We start from the raw sequence: 20,838 nt of genomic DNA, 5'->3' as shown, positions 1-20,838 counted from the left end.
GTTTGGACTGACTTTGCTCAGTAATTCCTCCAAAAACAAAAACAATGTGAAATGCATTGGAAATTCTTAGACATAGCTTCCAATCGGGAAGTTATGTTGGAGGCCCTGGCTCATGTAGATCCCACTGGGGGACCCTCAACAATGTTAAACATGCTATAGGGCTACCATGTGAACCCCTTTGGTTGTACTTCTTGTATGGAAGTTCAGGCATTACATTGACTCTTTCATGGAGCTTGCACCTTAGAGTTCTACACTAGAGACCTCCATGTGTTTAAGAAAATGCCTCCAAAAGATCCATGAACTCTAACACGACTGTGGAGACCTCTCTAAAGTGTCATCAACTTGCATAATCTTGGGAGTTTCCCGGAGAGAAACTTTGCCCACTTTTGCTACCCGAGGACTGTTATCCCTACAACATACTTGATCCCATTAGAGAGGATGTTACAGAATGTGTCCCTGACTTTAGCTGAAACGATGCCACTTCAGCACAGAGAAGGCATTCGGGTCAGCCTCAATTCACTGGCCAGCATCATTATGGATGATAGATGTGCCGTAGAGTCCCTCCTTACAAGCCATGGTAAGAAGTCTGAGCAACTGCTATTAGATCCTGTTCCACCTCGATTAATGCCTCAGGCAAGGACACAATGACACCTCAGACAGACATTTAAGTAGAAAGCGACTTGGATTTCTAAAGAATAATGTGATGGCTTATTTTATTTTTCAGTTTTTGCGTCTAGGCTCTGAGGGATGTGGGTGACGTGAGTACTGCAAGTTGGTCTCATCATGCTCTTTGGAGCCCTATTGATAGTAGCCCTAATTAAATGCCGTACGAGATAAATTGAACAGATTTGTTCCCAGCCTGTCAGATCAATCATAGTGGCTGATGGAATGGCATACTCCTGGGAATTTTTGCCAGAAACCGAGACGGGGTAGAAATAAAGGTTAGATATGGTTAGCAAATAATGTTTTTTATGTGTGCAATGTTTCTGCACATTTTGTGAGCAGTGGCACTGTCTGCCCTTGTTTTCTAAGCTACCATTTTGTAAGGATGTTTATAATATGTACAGTCCTAGATAACAGAGATAACATCCCCAACAGAACAAAGGGTAAATTTGCTTCTAGTCTTTGACAACATATATAGTGTTTTCCTCCAGAAACAAAGGCATGCTTGCTTACTGATCATTATAAATGTTTTCTGAGTTCCCTAATCTCAGTAATCCTCTGCTATAACTCTCATTACCTGCCCAAGTGTCTCCTGGCCCACTTCACATTAACCTGCAGGAATCCAAGGTCAGTAAGCAGGTTCAGAAAATGCTGATACTCTGATTACTGCTTATGTTAGGAGTCACAGTGTTCTTTTTCTCTGACCTCGGACCCCTGTGTCTTCTGCCAGTACCCATTAGCTGTAACAGGCTAAATTCTTAGTGTGGACCCAGCAGCCACATATTTTCTGCCAGCATCAGTGAAACTGTGACAAGCTAGCCTTTTAGATTGAAGGCAGAAATATGAATCTTAGATTCTTTAGTTGTTGTTTTTTATAAGAACTGATGACAAAATGTAAGCCCACCATCTTCTTCCAAAATATGCTTTAATTCTATTCACCGTTTTCTTTCCTGCTACTACTTTCTATTCCAAATCACCTTGTCATTTCTGAATTACTATAAAACCTTTATTTATTTATCCTTTTATGCTTCCCACTTATACTCAATAAAGCAATTTTTAAAAAAGTGATCAACCAAAGAACTTGTATGCCTATATCCATAACCCATAGACACAGACAATAGGCTGATGAAGCCTGGGGTGGGGGGTGGGGACAGTCTAGAAGAAATGAATGGGGGGTGGGGGTAAAGGACATATGTAATACTTCCAACAATAAAGATTAAAAAAAAAAAAAAAACATAAATCACTTATGTTTTCCTGTTGTTAACCCTTTGATGATTTTTTATTTTTTTATTGTAATCCTTCCACTTGCTATGGTTTATGAGGTCCTCTGCCATTTGGCTTCTGCCAGTCTTTATTTTACCTAATAGCTCTTTTCTTTTTGTTTACTTTATTCCAACCACATCAATCTTTGTTTTCTTTATTCCAGCACCATACCATCAGCCTATGACAATAGCCTTGAATACACATACTTTATTCCTCCCAAGAGCCTTATCAAATAAACTATTACACGTGACAGCAAGAATTTCTCAGGTCATCTCAGCAGGGGGGCTCATCCTATCTCATCTCCAAGGGCTCATCTCCTTGGAGAGACATGAACTAAACACACAAAGGAGCATAAAGCTTCTTGTTCTTGTTATTTTTTTTAAATAATTTTTATCACAAACAGTAATCCTTTTATATGTTAACTCACATATTAAAACCCTATCCCTACCCTATATAATCCTATGTAATAAAAGGCTAATATGCAAATAGACAGAATGGCACAACAACTGAACAACTGACCAACCGGTTGCTATGATGTGCCCTGACTACCAGGGGCTGCATGTGGAACTTGATGGGCATCAGTTATGGTGGAATGGTGGAGCAGGTGATTGGGGGTGCCAGACCAAGGCAAGGCTCTGGTTGCTGTCATCAAGGCAAGCCTTTGGTGGTTACTGAAAATTCTTTGCTCCTGTGCACTGTGGTCCTGCCTGGTGCTCACACCCGCAACTGGCACCAGAGACACTACTCACACCTGCTGCTGGTGCCCAGTGCTGGCCCTGATCACTTGCATCTTCAGTGGGTGCAAGCAGCAGCTGCCAGCCCCGATTGCCCCTGAGGGCTTCTCCACCTCCTCCTGCTCTTGAGGGACCATCAGGGCAGCAGCCACCAGCACTCACTGAGAGTGCCAGCTGCATTCACAATTGCTGCTGGTGCCAGCCCCAATTCTCAATTGCTCCACACCTTAGCTTGTGCAAGCAGTGCTGGTATGAGAGCAGTGGCAGGAGCAGGGCTGCCAGCGGGAAGGGGACTGGGGGGGGAGGCTCTGAGAGGGGCCAGGCGGGGGCACAGAGGATGGGCAGAGACAAGCCCCTGTGTTCATTATAGTCTTATGGCACACAGATCCTTTCAAGGTACATGAATTCATGCACTGAGCCCCTAGTTTAAGTATAAACACACTGTGAACTGGTACCATATTCATTTTACTCCAAATTGTATCCCTAGAGATGATCATCCCTGTAAGATGAGTTGTGTCCTTCCCCAAATGTATATGTTGAAAACCTAAGTCCCAGTATCTCAGAATGTGACTATATTTTAAATACAAGGCCTTAAAAAAAGTGATTAAATTACAAAAAAGTTTATAGTATGGCTGATGTCCTTATAAAAAGAAGAAAATGTGGATACGAAGGGAGACACTAGGGATGTACATGCACAGAAAACACTTTGTGAGCACACAGTAAGAAGGCAGCGATCTGCAAGCCAAGAAGAGATGCCTCAGAAGAAACCAAACTTTCCAACCCCTTGATCTTGGACTTCTAGTCCCCAAAACTATGAGAAGGCAAATACCTGTGAGTTAAGACACCTAGTCTGTGGCACTTTGTTCTGAAAGTCCTGGAAACTAATACAAGCATTACATTACAAAATAATTAATTCACATTATAGATTTAATGAATACATGAATTCATGAAAAAACAAAAGCAAAATCTAATAGCATGACATTCTGAGCTACCCTCAAAAATGTTCTTTTACTCTTCATCTCAAATAAATAAGAAAGTAATCCTTTCCACTTAAAAATGGTACAGACCAGCTTTACAAAAAAAAAAAAAAAGGTAATATAAAAAAGAAAGATTGATGATGTACTCTGTGCTGTTGACACTGCTAAAGATGAAGTCTATGAGCTAGCACAGCTCTTGATAAATGATGATACGGCTGTGTCCATGGGATCTTTGAATGATGGGACCCACAGTCAGTAATATCAGAATATTTCTTTTTTGTGAGATATTATATTGAAATAAATCTAAGTGTTATCAAGAAAAAACAACAATACAATAAAATGCCAAAAAGTTATAAACATCTTTCTTAGAGAATTTTATTAAATGTAATATTTATAGATTTCCATCACCTTTGTTTTTAGGAGCAAACTTTATGCCGAGTCAGAGGTGAAGGTGTTCTTATACTTTTTGTCTTTTAAATTTATTTCCATTGTCTCATAGTTACAATTATCTAATACCCTTTAACTACTCTTTTCCTTGGCCAGATCTGCCTCTAGAATAGAGTCAAATACCCTTTTATTCTTTAACATGAATTCCAATTTAACTGCTTCAAGGTATGTTTAGATGGTAAGCCATATCTTTAACTTCAGAATGGAAAATCCTTGATAAAATAAACTGAGACATCGGGTTTTGTAGATGGGAAGTCCTTCTTATGGATTCTGAAGACATATAAGCCCGCCTTCACCACTCTGAATAAAAAGTTTAAATCTAGTTTACTAATAAGCAAAGTTTCTGCCAGATTACATAGCACATCATTGAAGAAAGCTCAGTATTTCTGTCACTTAACAATTTACTCTGGAGATATTTTTGGTGTATGGGTCATTCTGTCACCATGGCCCATAGCTGGTTGGATCTGCTTGGGCAACTTATTAGAAAACAACTTGTCTGACATAGTTACAAATGAAATAAATTTCCATTAGGTAAACTGAGTTGTAATTAGGAAACCAAGATTTTTCTTTCTCAGAGATTTTAACCACAAGACATGGACAAGGAGTGAGAGCAGGCAGTGAGGCAGAGAGACTTAGCAGTCTGGAAGAGACAATAATTTATTTCACATTCAGCAGACATTTCTTAATAACAGGTTGAGAACTATGCTAGGGAGTAGACATCAACAACAGCAAAAAAGTCAATTAATACAATTCCTAAATCGGAGAAGCCACAAGGTAATAGTGTGGAAGGTAATCAATGTCACTATTATGGAAAACAATATGGCCTTTCCTCAAAAAAATTAAAAATGGAACTGCCATTTGACCCAGTGATCCCATTTCTAGGAATATATCCCAAGGAAACAAAATCACTAATCTGAAAGGATATATGTACCCCTATGTTCATAGCAGTACAATTCACCATAACTAAGATTTGGAAACAGCCTAAACACCCATCAGCAGATGAGTGGATTAGAAAACTGTTGTACGTCTGCACAATGAAATACTATGCTTCTGTAAAAAAAAGGGGGGGGGGGGGGGGAAGCAGGGGGTAGAGTTACCATTTGCAATAGCATGGATAGAACTGGTGAGAATTATGCTAAGTGAAATAAGCCAGTCAAAGAAAGATAAATATCATACGATCTCACTCATTTGTGGAATATAAAGAACATCATAAACTGGTGAGCAAAAATAGATACAGAGACTAAGAAGCATTGAATAGACAGATTGCCAAACTACAGTGGGAAGGCTGGAGAGGGCTCAGGGGGTAAGAGATCAACTGAAGGACTTGTATGCATGCATATAAGCATAACCAATGGACAGACACTGTGGGGGGAGGAAGGCATGTGCCTGGGGCTAGGACAGGCGGGGGAAAGTGAATGGAGGAAAAATGAGACATATGTACTGTTATTTGTAATACTTTAAACTTAAAAATAAATAAAATACCATCTTCTAGTAGTTCAAGGAAGGGTAGCAAAACCAAAACAAGAAAAATAAAATAAAATATGCAACACCCTATCTAATAAAAGAGCAATATGCAAATTGATCATACCTCCACTACACCCACAAGCCACACCCACAAACCATGTCTACCAGCCAATCAACAGTGAGCATGCAGGGGAAGGCAGTTAGGCCCCCACCCTAAAGCCACACAACTCTGTAACTGATACCCCCTGACTTTGCTGGTACCTCTGCACACTGGCCCAGGCATATGACTCCTCAGCAGGGGGTGAGCTGCACATTGTGAGTGAGAGGTTGTCCAGATGGCACATGGAAGGGAGTGTTCCACCCTAAAAAGATGATGTCTGCAGTATGTGAAAGGAACCCAGCACAGAAAGCTGATTCTGTAGCCAAACCCTAGTCTCTCCTCACAAGTATCTAGTCCCCTCTGCCATTTTTCTAGCAGAGCCCAAGGTGAGTGGCTAAGAATGGGATTTAGCACATTGGCCCTTTATGAGGTTTCCTGTATCTCTAGCATACTCTTGTCTCTCGCTGGTGGACAGAATCCCTACTGATTTTCATATGTTCTATCTATGGGCATCTCCTCCGAACTCAGGTGCTCTGGGCTAGAGAGCCCAGCATGGGGTTGAGACCCATGGGGACCTTTGCATCTGAGATATCCCTCCAGATTCCCAGTCTTCTCCCTTTGAGGCAGGGCCAGCCCTTTTTGCATCTACACCTTTCCTACCAGTCTTGATATGGCTTCCTCTATTATATAAGCCCTTGGTCATAAGACTTCTGTTCAGCTAGCCTTAAGTTGGTTATTCAGGTTGATTGTTTATATTTTAGTTGTAATTCCAGTTTGGTCCTGGGAGGAAGTGAGTGTAACATCTACCTATTACACTGCTATACTGGATCCCTCAGAACTTACTTTCTTGTAACTGAAAATTGTATCCTTTAACCTATACTTTCCCGCCATTCCAGCCCTGCTAATCACTATTCTATTCTCTGTTTCAATGAAGTTGATTCCCCCCCTCTTGCCCCTGGAAAAGATTTCACATATAAGACATACCATGCAGTATTTTTCTTTTTTTGTAAGCTAAAACTCTAATCCCCAGCACTTCATAGTGTAAATATATGGAGACAGGGTCTTTACAGAGGTAGTTAAAATAAAATGAGATAATATGGGAGTGCCCTCATTCAGTATGTCTGACTCTGTAAGGAAATTGATTCCCATTGTTTATGCTACCCAGAATGTGGTATTTTGTTATGCAAACCCTAGAAAACTAATATGCTCTCTACCTCTCTTTATCTTTCTCAGATTCCATACTTGCCATGTGTAGTAAGGAAATGTGGTTTTTAGTTCTGTGGCGCCTCACTCTGTGGATTGTGATGATTGCACTCCTGTGATATCATTTAACTTCTTGTCCTCTGTACTTATGTAAATTAGTAGTTCCTTTTACAGGAAGTTTCAGGCTCCTTCTTTTCTACATAACTACATAAATTATCCTATATATTTTCATGAGAATTAACATAATATGTGGGACTGTTTGTTTTTGTTGTTGTTGTTGTTGTTTTTTGTTGTTTTGTGGGGTTTTTTTAATGTTATTGGGTCTAGTAATAATTAATGTCGTTTTTCAACATTCGTTTAAAATCTTGCTTGGCATTGACTTGTATTGACATAACCTTCAAACACATGGTATCCACAGAAAGTGTGAAGTGCAATTAACAAGTTTTGCTTGAAAAAGTTTGTGTTTGGTTTGGTTTTTATTGCAAAACTAGGGCTAAGTAGATGGTGGATGAAGAGCATATTAGGCACTGCATGCTTTACAAGTTCCAATTAGGAAGAAAAGCAAGTGAGGCTGCAAAAAACATCTGTAGTGCTCTTGGTCAAGATGCAGTTAGCGCCAGAAAATGCCAGCATTGGTTTGAGAAATTTCGCGAGGGAAATTTTTCGTTAGATGACAAGAGTGGTCGAGGCCGTGTGTCCAATTTTGATCAAGAAGCTCTTCAAGCTCTTTTGGTGCAAAATCCTCAAATTACCCAACAAGAGCTTGCGACAACTTTAAATTGTTCACAAAAAACAATTTCCAATCAATTGCGTGCACTTGGCAAAGTCCAAAAGTTTGGAAAATGGGTTCCTCATGAGTTGACCGACAACAACCGTAATCAAAGAGTCACAATTTGCAGTTCGCTCCTCTCTCATCAAAACCGTTTGCCGTTTTTAGAGCAAATTGTTACCGGAGATGGGTGCTGTATGTTAATTTGAAAAGGCGGCCTCAATGGTTGGACAAAAATGAGGCTCCGCAGCCCACGCCAAAACCTGACTTGCATGCGAAAAAAGTGATGTTGTGTGTTTGGTGGAATTTTAAAGGAATTCTTCATTATGAACTTTTACCATCTAACCAAATCATTACAAGTGCAGTGTATAGTGCCCAATTGGAAAGGTTAGCCCAAGCTTTAAGAAAAAAAGAACCCGCGCTGATTAATCGGAAGGGCGTAATTCTTCACCACGATAACTCATAACCGCATACTGCAAGAATCACTGCTGAAAAACTGCGCCAGTTGGAATGGGAAGTTCTCCCTCAACCTGCATATTCTCCTGATATTGCCCCTTCCGATTACCATTTGTTTCGTTCTTTGCAAAACTTTCTTCTTGGAAAAAAATTTAATAATGAAGAATGCCTCAAAAATGCATTGACCGAATTTTTTGCATCAAAATCACAAGAATTTTACAACAGAGGGATTAAAATGCTTCCTGAGCATTGGGCACAAGTAGTAGAAAACAACGGCAACTATATTGTTGATTAAATTTTGTTGTATTGTTTAAATAAATTCGATTTAAAAAAGTATTAGAAAACGACATTAATCATTACTAGAAGTCATTTTGGATCATTGCCATTAGTCATTTATTTACTTTTAAAAATTGTAAACCATCCCAAAGAAGTCATAGCTGAGTTGTAGTGAGGGCTCAAAATAATAAACATGTCAAAGCATTTAACCTTCAATTCATTCCTTAAGGTTGTTATCGTTAGAGTCCATGATTTGTAAAGAATAAAACTGAACTTGAGAGAGGTTAAGTTGTTTACTTCAAATCAAAAGTCTAATAAGAATTGTAACCCATACTTGAACCCATGTTTACTTATAGTGTTTTTGTCCTTTTCACACTAGCACTGATTTCTTGGAAGTCAGAATATATGAATGATGTGTTAGATGATGGGAGCATGTAATAAAATTTAAATATTACTAATAAAATGATATAGTGTTATAAAGAAGAATTATTTGGGGAATGAACACATATTGATTTTATTGAACATAATATGATTATAAGTAAAGTTTCCCTTTAATTTTTTAATATTATATTAACGTATTACTTGTAGAATAACAATAAAAGTATTTTGATCTTTAAAAATTTCTTGAAGTACTTTTGAATGTAGGATGCTATGGAATGTTGGTAAAGTGGACAGAACAGTCATTTATAAAGTAGCTATTTTTAAACAAAGTTAGATGCTGATTGTTACTGCATGTAAAACTAGTTAGGCTAATAGGTGAATAGGTTTTCCCATCTATAACTAACAATAGTAAAAATATATAAAGTCATCTGCTACAACAAACTATCAGTTACTTTAAAAAAATAATTCTTTTTAAAAAAATATATATATATATTATTTATTTTTTATAGAGACTTAGAAACATTGATGAGAGAGAAACATCCATCAGCTGCTTCCTGTGCACACCCCACTTGGGATGTGCCTGCAACCAAAGTATATGCCCTTGACCGGAATCAAACCTGGGACCTTTCAGTCTGCAGGCCAACACTCTGTCCACTGAGCCAAACCAGTTTCAGCTAAAAACAAACAAACAAACAAACAAAAAAGTTATTTGCTTTAGATACTATGTACCTACTTGTACATATATATGTGTATAATCTCATTTACAGTTCACAATAACACTGAGATATATAGGTACTAGTATATTTATTTTACAGAGAAAGAAAATGAGATACAAAATAGTTTGCAACATCATTCAGCTAGTAAGTCTAGAACCAAAAATGGCAAAATGGCACCCAAAATGTCAGTTTAAAAACATGCACTACACTATTTGTGTTATAGCTATCATGTTACTTTAAAATATTATATCCAAAACAGTCAATTGCTTGAGAAAAGTGATTTATTAAATTATTTGGGTTATTGTTCCAAGGTAGTTATACGAACAATGCACACACCATATATTGTGTTTTATTTGAAGTATTTTATAAGAAAAAAAACACAATAGCATATGAAGAGAGGGATTGATTTCATTAAGCATTAGCTTTATATATCAACCAATAATTATATTTCTTATTGTGATCCATTCATTTTAATCAAACTACCAAGTTTATTGGGAATTTCTCTTTGATGGACTTTAACTGTCAGTAGGGGATCTATAAAAAGCATAATTCAATGTGCTACCAAGATCTTTTATCCTATGATTGCTTCTTTCTATAAAATCTTTATAGGTTTACTTCCTCAACAGAATTGAAAGCTGAAACAAAGGAAAGATGAGATCTTGCAGGCTATCTGAGTCAAACATTTCTTTTTTTCCACAGAGAGGAAGTTCTGTAAATGACATGAGTTTAGTATTTTCAAGCCACATATTTAAGGTTATTTTGGTATGCTTTAGTAATATAGAAACAAAAAAATTAAACAATTTTGAAAAATAAATAACCCATAATAATATTTAAATTCATATATTTTCTTAATATATTTATCTGCATTTGATTAAGATACTTTAGAAAAAGACATTTGCTAGGTTATCACAGATAAACTTGCTGACAGCCAGCATTGAGGAAGACTGTTTTGAGGAAATGTGAGAGTGCTGTGATCGAGGATTGAAGGAGGCAGCCACCATGATCCCAGCTTCCTCTGGGAACTAAAATGAATTATTTCAGGAGTACATGCAGACCCCCCAGTAGTATGCCAGATAAACTACAGTATGCCAAGTTAAACTTGAATTTCAAATATACAACTTTTTAAAAGAATAACTATGTCCCAAATATTGCATAGAACATATCCAAAATAAAAATGAATGTCCAGCCAGCATGGCTCAGTGCTTGAGCATCCACCCATGAATCAGGAGGTCACATGCCCAGGTTGCAGGCTCAATCCCTATTAGGGGGGATACCGGAGGCAGCCAATGAATTATTCTCTTTCATCATTGATGTCTCTCTCTTTCTCTCTCTCTCTCTCTCTCTCTCTCTCTCTCTCTCTCTCTCTCTCTCTCTCTTCCTTCCTCTCTGAAATCAATAAAAAATATATTTTAGAATAAATATTCATTTTTGTCTGAAATTCAAATTACCTGTTTGTTGTACTTTTACTTGTGAAATCTAGTAGGGGGCATCTAAGCTGTGTTTAAACCAATCAGCAGCACTCATACCACTTTCCTTCACCAAAAATGTAGTTTCTTAATAAGTTCTCCCTGCTTCTCTCTGACTCCTAATTGTTAGTCTCAGTTTCCTGTTTAATCTCTCTTTAGATGTGCAATAGGATATTTGGGATAAGCAAAATCTCCCCTTGATTTTGAAGTCTGGCAGAGCCCTCTGTAATTAGGTTTCTAAACTTTCTCCTCCCCAGAAAACTTCCTTTTAATGATATATGTCTTGCATGGAAAACATTGATATTAATACATCTATTGACCTGAATTGTATAACTGATAAAAAAATTAGTAAATAGTTGTGTATTTTTGTATATTGTCATCTTTCAATAAAAAATTGAGCTGTAAAAAATAAATTTAGCTCTCATTCTTTAGTTTTAGAGAACTTATATGCAATTATAGGTTATAAAAGACACTTTTACTTATAGCTAATATTATTTGACATTGAAAAGTAATTTTAATTTGTTTTTCTTAAATGTTATGCAATTTTATGCAACCACATGATGTTTCTTTGGCAATATTTTGGACCAGAGCTTACATTTTTGCTATGTTCTAGTTGCTACAATTAAGTCTGTTTCTCAAAGATAACTAATTTATGGATATTAAGTAATTACTAATATTACTTTGGTCACATTATTACTTAAACTTACAACGAATGTATACCTTAAATATAAGCATCTCTTTAAATCTTAAATCATTTACATATACAATGTTCATTAAATATAAAGGATAGTATTGTGTGGCTGAAATACAATCTGCAGTTGCTATTTTTACTTAACTAACATTTTTTTAAAAGAGTCTTGTAGCTAAAACTATTGTGTTCCATGTTGTCTCAATTTTCCACCATGTTCAATATATTGTATATATTTTTTGTTGAATACTATGAATATTGATATTATTTTCTATATAGACTTTATTCCTAATCTCTCCTTTGTTTTCCTAAACTTAAGTAGGAAACATTTCTTCTCTTTTTCAGCCTTATGCCTTATTTTCTATTTCTACTCTTAACCCAGTTCCTATTCCAAAAGTTGACTGACACTTCATATTTACTGAAATTAAAGTTCCCACTGTTGAAGGAGATATAAATACATTTGCATATATTCTAATTTCCTGCAAAGAAACAGATGGATGGGGAGATTGTAGAGTAACATGCATTTAACTAACAATGCCAATCATATAGTTATATGGAGACTAAACATAGCACTTCTCTTATGATTGTACTTTCAGTACACTCTTTCATACACACCATTTATCTAGGAAGATTGAGTAGGACCATTAACAATCCCATTTGGAAAATGGGTAGATGAGATATCACGCTTACTCTATAAAAAATACTGCTACAGGACGCATTTGTCAACTACAATATATAATACTTGTGTATCAATATGTCAGCATAACTTTATTAGTGGGCTTGGAGCTTCACTCATCTATCTTTATCTGCTATGAAACTTCACATGGTATTAGTTCTATAGCACAATAAAACAAATGGATACTTTATGGACTCCAATTGAAAAGAAATGTTTCATGGAAAATATTTTTCTTTTCACTGAATCTGAAATACAAGCATATGATTGCTTTTCATTGTGTCTACGTATTTTTAAGAGAAAACAAAACAAACAAAAAACCCCTCTAAAGAGTGTTTTGTTACCATTCAAAAGAAACTGCATCACTTTACTAAATTGCAAGTTTCTTAGAGTGTTACTCCAATGAACACTGGTGATGAGCATTGCAATGTGTAAGAAATCAGTACTGCTACTATGTGGTTAAAGATGGAGCAGAGCAGTACATTCCTGCATCGTCAAGTGTCAGGAGACTTGCCTTAGAACAGAAGTCAAGCCCTGGCCAGTGTTACTCAGTTGGCTGGGCACCAAAAGATGGCCAGTTAGATTCCTGTACAGGGCACATGCCCAGTTTGTGGGCTTGACCCCTTATCTCTGGTAAATGGCATGCAGAAGGTAGCCAATCAATATTCTGCTTTCACATCGATGTTTCTCTCTCTCCCTCACCCTTTCTCTCTCTAAAGGAAAACAAAACATTAAAAAATAATAATAATGAAAGTCAATCTAATACCTTTATCTATTTTTATCTATTTTAAGTTCAATTTTTTTTCCTTCCTCAAAAAACTGCATTTTAACTTCTTATTTTGGATTTTAAAATTCCATTCAGTATGTATTTCAATTATTTTTGAATGAATAAATGATAGAATATATTTTGAGACAATTGAAATACCTAAATGAGAACAATTTTATTGATATTCATTTATATGACTCACATATCATATAATTTGTTACAATAAGTATTTTTAAACAACATATATTTTATTATATTTTATTTCTTCATAAACAATAATTATGAATATTTGCATATATCAATTTTTATGGACTCATTGCTAATTAATTCAGTAATTGTTTCGATTTTTCATTTTCTTTACATTAATTTATTTACACTTCTGATAAACTCTTATCCTGACTTAATGGCTCTTTTATTGTGTGTTTTTTCTTTTTGTTTATCCTCCACATACTTGACATAAAAGTCAATAGTCTTATTTTATTTACACTTCACACATTCATTATTGTTTCTCAACCTTAACAACCTGAGATATGAATTTGGTCATAGCTAAATATTGGGTAATAACTATACTATTTACATAATATTAATATCATATTTTGTTCCTATTTTTATAGCTCTCACATAATTCCCATTTTAAGAGCCAAGATTTGATAACACAAAGCAACATTTTGCCTTTTTTTTTTCTTTTATTTTCTGGAAAATGATACATATTTTAACCATAATCACTAGGCAATATGCTATATTCTCTAAGCAGGAGAAAAAGATGTAAACATTATTCAGGCAGGGAGGTAGAAAAGTCTACCTCTTCTCACCTATAGAGAATATAAGAAAAAGAAGTAGTATGAAAGAGTTTTAGGAATTTTAGTGGATTTGCAGTTATTTAGTGAAAGAACTGAGAGGCATTATCCAGTACTACTAGGAATGGATTCAGGGGAATAAAACTGGCAACTGGGTATTATAAAAAGATCCCTAGATAGCACTTAATCCTCTCACTGCTTCCTTTTGTTTTTTCTTCTTAACAGAAGGAATTTAGGAAACACATTGAGAATTCAGTAGAAATCAATCATGTAGCCTGATAAGGTGGCTAAAGGGATCCTCAAAGAAGAGGCAGAGGATGCTCTGTTATGGTTGCTGGGCTATTACATTGAAGAACCAAAGAAACAATTTGACATGTAGGGTTATCTACAGGACTCATATGAGCCAATGTCAAGTCAATCAGCAAAAGAGATGTCCAAGTCCTTTTCAAGGGACAAGAACAAGGCACAAATGGATTGGCCACACATTTCCACACAGGATAACATCAAAGCAACTGGAGATTAAACCTCAGGGTGATTTGACTATTGGAATCAGAAGAATCCTATTCCAACAATTTTATTTAAGCCATTTGCAACAATATACAGAGAACCCAATATACAGAGAAGTAGATTAATGTGTACAAAATCTTAAAAGTCTAAGCACTTGTCCATTTAAGAATGAATCATCCAAAGGAGACTATTTAAAGTGGCAAATATGAAGATATACTTTCTTGATTTATTTTCTTAACACAAAGAATGGTGTTGAGAGATAATTCTTCATGGGCCTTTTATATTTCTGCACATCTTGGGAGCAGGAATGGTGGCAGATGGCAGGCTCAGCAAAGCTTGTTGTTTATTGAAATGACTTTTCTATCATTAATATTTAATCAATTAATTAATGTGGCTTAGTCATAAAATCAAGAATATTTTGGCTCAAAACATTAAAATTATGAATAAACATTGGCTATGCAATCTAAAACATCAAGTAACAGTGCAGTGCTTTAAGCACATCACTAAATAAGCCATGAAGGCAAATAAAGTTTGCAATTTATATTCAGCTATAGGAAATTCAGTCTAAACACAAATTACCATACTGCAAGGGATAAATAATTTAACTATGGCTAATATTATGATGTCATCTAGAGACCTGAACAAGTGAAATTAAAATAAATTATGGTGTGTAAAATAAAAATAAATTTTGTCTTTTAATGTGAGCATTAAACTTATATGAGGAAATAAACAGATTAATCAAGATATTTAACAGTACTTTTAAACCTGTTTGTCACATACACTTTTGCTATAGTGGCACTGTGCTCACAATAAAACACTTCTTTGCTATGAGATCATACCTCACTAAATTATTTTTAATCATGTAATAATTTAGTATAGTCTCACATAAGTTGTTTAAAATTTTAGTTAGGGCATAGAATTAGGTTACAGTCAACATAAATATAAAGAAGATTCTAATATTATTCATGCTGATATTTAATTATATATTATTTGAAGCCCTGTGTTCAGAGGAATACATTTTATAACAAGGTTTAATTATAACTAAAGTTGTTAAGTTTTAAGCATCATAATATTGATATAATATTGATGCAATATTTTATATTGAATGAGATAGAGAAACATGAATAGATAAACTGATGCAATATCATAATCCATTATATGTTCAAGTATACACAAATACAGTGACACACACATAATACATTTGTATGAACAGAAGTAAAATGTTGGTATCTCAAATTGGATATTTGCAAAATAACATAATGAGCAAATTGGTAGCACTAATAATAATAATAATAATAATAATAATACTTCTTTTCTTTATATTGTTCATTGGAGATATTTTAATCCTCTAAGTAATAGGATATTTAACTCAATGTGACTCTCTAAGCAAAATTAGAATATTTTTGTATGTACTTGACCACACTTCCAGGAGAATTAGTATAGTTCTCAAAAATATCATGAAGACTTAGGCTCTTGCTTCTTCTACGTAGCCATCTCTGCCATATTTGTTTTTTGCTCATGCTTATTTCCTCATCATCACAAGAAGGCTACAGAGCTGAAGGCATGTCATTGAAAGTCATGAGAAAAGACAGAATGTTTCCTCTTCTTTCTTCCTATTTGTATTATGGAAAATTGTATTACTCAGTAATCTCTTAAAAGATTGCATATAATAGTCTTATATGTTATTAATAATAGTTGAGTCATATGTCCAGTCCTACTACAATTATAGTCAAAGAGAAATGGTTTTCTTTTAACCTGTTACTTTTTAAATAAGGTTTCTCCTACAGATCCTGGTATAAGATAACTCTTTCTTTCTAGACATATACAGCCTGATGTCTGAAGAAACTCAGAAGAAAGGAATGGTAGATGTTGGGTAATGTGCCAGTTGGAGAATAAGCTAGTAAGCAAATCTTTGTGTGTGCTCTTACATATGAGACTGAAAAAAATTTTTTTTTAAAGTTTACATAATTAAGTGAGAAACTAGCAAAGAAATTCCATAAGGGCGTAATGCTATATAAGAATTTTTGATCAAAACATGTCAGATTTGGCCAAAACATAGTACACATGGAAAGTATATTCAAATTGAGTGTTTATTGCCAGAGGAACAAAACACTTTCCTTTAGTAATATATATTTCTATGGTAAAGATCTACTATCAAGGCTGTGAAAGGCCTGACATTTTAACTGGGTTGAGAACTCACCATTTAGCTTGGCTCACTTTCATGGTGGTTGAAGACATGAGACTCATGTGTCAAAGATAAAATGACATATTATTACTCATACCTTTTGTAATAGCCAACCAACATTTTTGTGCTGGTTCTCTGGATTTCAATTATCACTGGTGGATGCAAAAAGGACCAGATGACACTTGACACACACTGGATTGAGTAGAGAAGAAGAAACTTGGACTTAAGGAAACTGTATTTGATAATGACAACAAATAAACCTGTCCCAATCTAACTCCCAAGGGTAAAAGTGAATCTGTTTGTTGCTTTATTAAAGCATGGTACCCCTGATTTCCAACATTGCTGTCTAAAAACATTCATAAAACTATAGTCCTTAGAAAAGGACAGTCCATTCCTTATGCACAAGACAGAATAATGAGAAAAACCTATGTAGAATCATTTCCTAACAATATCCAATAAGAATATGGTATGCAGAATCATTTCCTAACAATATCCAATAATAATATGGTATGCATTTCTATACCATCTTGGTTCCTAGTGAATTTTTACATAAGTATAAACTATATAGACCATTTCTATACCATCTTGGTTCCTAGTGAATTTTTACATAAGTATAAACTATATAGACCATTCTGGCTGGCTAACTGACAAAGGTAGGGACAAAAGCATTAAGTTTCTCTTATGCAGTGTTTAATTAAAACTATATTAACAGCCGAAACTGGTTTGGCTCAGTGGATAGAGCATTGGCCTGCAGACTGAAAGGTCCCGGGTTCGATTCCAGTCAAGGGCATTTACCTTGGTTGTGGGCACATCCTCAGTAGGAGGTGTGCAAGAGGCAGCTGATTGATGACTCTCTCTTATCAATGTTTCTAACTCTCTATCATTCTCTCTTTCTCTCTGTAAAAAATCAATAAAAATATATTTTTTAAAAAACTATATTAACAGATCACAAAACAGTAGAATTCGGCCAAGCTACATACTTTCTAGGGTTTCAGAATAAACGAGCTGTATGAATCCAATAGAGCATCAGAATTCATCTTAAAAATCCAAGTAGCTTTCCCCTTACATTTTAATATTGACCTCTCTATTTGTGCCAAGGAATTAGCTTACTTGGAATAGGAATATTATTGACAATTTTACAAAATACTATTTTTTTTGGGGGGGGGTACATAATTGATGGAAATATTGCCTTGAATCAGGGTGACTATATGGAAGTTAGATTCAAATAGATATTCAAAACCTTATTGGGGGATTTTATATTTTCCTTAAAATATTTCAATGGTCATAATTACAAATATTTAATTATATTAAATGTAACCATGTTATGCCATATATAGGTATTATATATTAAACATATTTTTAAAACAGTACTGTAAAACAGGGACCATTGAAATGGACACACTAATCACTCAGAGTAGACATGAGCTATGAAAAGCATGCCAGCTGTACTGGTGAGAACTAGCTCATAGGGATTCAGTAGGGCGAGAAAATGTTCATTTATGTAGACACCATCTTATTCTAGTAATTTGGAATGATTATTTGCTTCACTGATGAATTTTAAAAATCAATCAGATGGAAGCTATTTTTAACATCCCACAAATATTCATGACAAAAATATCATTGAGATAATGCACTGTTTGATAGCACTGAAATTTAGAAGCTTGATGATACAGGAAAATAACATTTCAGTTGCTGTTTTAATTTTTACTAACAATCTAGTATGACCAACATATGATTCCTTCATAGATGGATTTTATTCTGCCTTAGATGAATTTTATCCTTGCTCACGTGTCTCAGTGGAAATTGTGTGCAAGTGTGAATTTACAGCAAATAATTGTATGCATTCTAATCACAGTTTTCATGCTGCTGTAATATCTGCAAATAAAACAGTCATTTAGACAAAGTAATGTACCCAAGCCTAAAACTGTATTTTCAATTTAACCTTAAGACAAACAGGCCTGAAAATAATTCACAGTAGGTAGAAATGGAAAAGAGTTTTGTTATAGAACTTTATAAAGCCTTAAATATTTTAAAAATTTATATTAAAATAATTTGTGATAATGTAAAGTTTATAAATTTTAATTATTTGCTTTAAAAATACATTTTAATAAATAGCATAATGCCGATATTAGTATCATATAAAATAAATAACATATTAACATATTTTTAATTAGACCTAGAATAAATGTTAGTTTCTGTTACTCTGTTATGTAGCAGGTCATATGAAAATGTGTGAATCATCAACCAAGCTCTTATGCAGAGTTTTTATACACAGAGTGCAGGTAAATTCAGGTGACCATCAAAAGGACTCAAGTATCCTATCTAATAAAAGGGTAATATGCAAATTAACTGTCACTTTGTCACCACGGCCATGAAGCAAGCGTCCTGTGCCCAGTTCAGATGGGCCTCTGGGCCACAGAGAGCCTCTGGGCAGTGGGCACAGAGTGGCCAGGCCTCACAGAGAGCTACTGGCACACGGATTCATTCACAGGGCTACTGGTCTACAATAATAAATGAATGATAGCTAATTAGAACAGATGTGCTTCCGGATCAACTAACAGATGAAGTCAAGGCTGTGAGAGAACCCTGGGTCTCAGGCGCCAGAGGGAAGCCAGTGCCAGCAGCTAGGGGAAGAAAGGCCTACACTTGCAGGAATTTCATTCATTGGGCCTCTAGTACATATATAAAATTGCAAAGTACTTTGAATATTTTATATAAATATTGTGTGTTTTTTGCCATTTTGAAAAAGGTAGGTTTTATAAGAGAAAAAAATACATTGTTGTTACTCTATAGATCTGTATATAATTCTACCTTTATAATTAGGAATGTATGCTTAGGTATTTGATAGGTATTTTATTAGATAAAATGCTATTAGGACACCATTATTATGTTAAGTGTAATTTCACTACTAAATTTACAATACAAGAAATTTCCTATCAATTGTTTTATTTAATGTTATAATTTATGTCAGATAAATGAAATATTTTAATAGTTTCATAATTTTTTCATATTTCCTTATTTAAGTAAAAATTACTACAGATTCCTCATAAATTAATGTTCTGAAATTAATTCTGAGAAGCAGATTTTCAGAAAGCTGTTAATGAGACTTAGAATCATGAAATAATAGTCCCAAATTGAGTTCAAATATCTGTTTTAGACTGATGAGGTAGCTGTGTGACCTTGGGCAAAAAACCACTTAATTGGTATTTTAAATTTTTTGTCACTTGTTCAATGAGAGAATATAGCATAATATATCTAAACTTCTATCCATTTTAGTTCTAAATCATGAATGAGTATTGAATGCCTAACAACCTCTTCAGAGTTATAGTTAAAATATATCAATATTTCAGCAACATTTCAATTCCCTATCTTGGCCTAAAATACATTTGCATTATGTAAAAGTAGTAAGTCAATGGGAAAGAGGGTAATTCCACCTTCCAACCACATGGTGAATGTTTTCTATTCTTTGAGAATAGAGAAATCAGCGAAGGAAATTCTATGTCAGAAAATTAGACATATGTCAGTTATCTCATATAAACACTTTATATTTGTAATACTTATCCACAAATTACTTATATTTGATGATTGTGTACATATAAGAATTATCTTTATACAATTAAAATGGACATAAATTAATATATAGTTTATATGAGAGTAAAATCATCATGAAGGAATATTAAGGATTGTGCAATTCAACACAGTTATTTTAGAAAACAATCAAAGGCCAACAAATATATGGCCAGATGGAAGCTGAATAGGAAATAAGACAGATATCCAAGCAATTTATTCTTTCTAGTATTCCACAGTCACAGTCTTTTTTAATATGCCATGTGTTGCTAGTTTGTATGTTCATCTGTGGTAGCTGTGTAAAGCCACTTTCTACTTTTAGGAGCTTAAGAATAAAGTGCCAAATCTATATCACATACTAGCATTTTCTACTGAATCTGTGAAGGAAAGAAAGAAAAAAAAAAAAAACAGACTTGTTTTGCTTTAGTGGGGAAGGCAAAAAACAGAGCTCACCATGGGTATGTCCTGAGTTCAGGCATCTGAGGGAATTTTTGTTCTTTGTCTGTGTGCTACTGTGGCCAACATCAGAAGCTTTATCCTCATGTGGCCCTGTTAACTGTACATTGTTACATAGCTGCTGGTGGTATGGTTTATTTAATTCTCTTTAGAGTAAATTTCTTATATAGACATTTAAAAAAAAAGATCTCATTTGTACCAAGCTTTTGGCTCTGGAAATAAATTGAGTTTAGAATAAATTGCTTTTATATTAAAGAAATACCATGGAAATGTTATTATGCAGT

Source organism: Pipistrellus kuhlii, unplaced genomic scaffold (genome assembly GCF_014108245.1).
Source record: "Pipistrellus kuhlii isolate mPipKuh1 unplaced genomic scaffold, mPipKuh1.p scaffold_m20_p_3, whole genome shotgun sequence".
NCBI lineage: Eukaryota > Metazoa > Chordata > Mammalia > Chiroptera > Vespertilionidae > Pipistrellus > Pipistrellus kuhlii.
Note: the sequence above shows the minus strand (reverse complement) of the source record.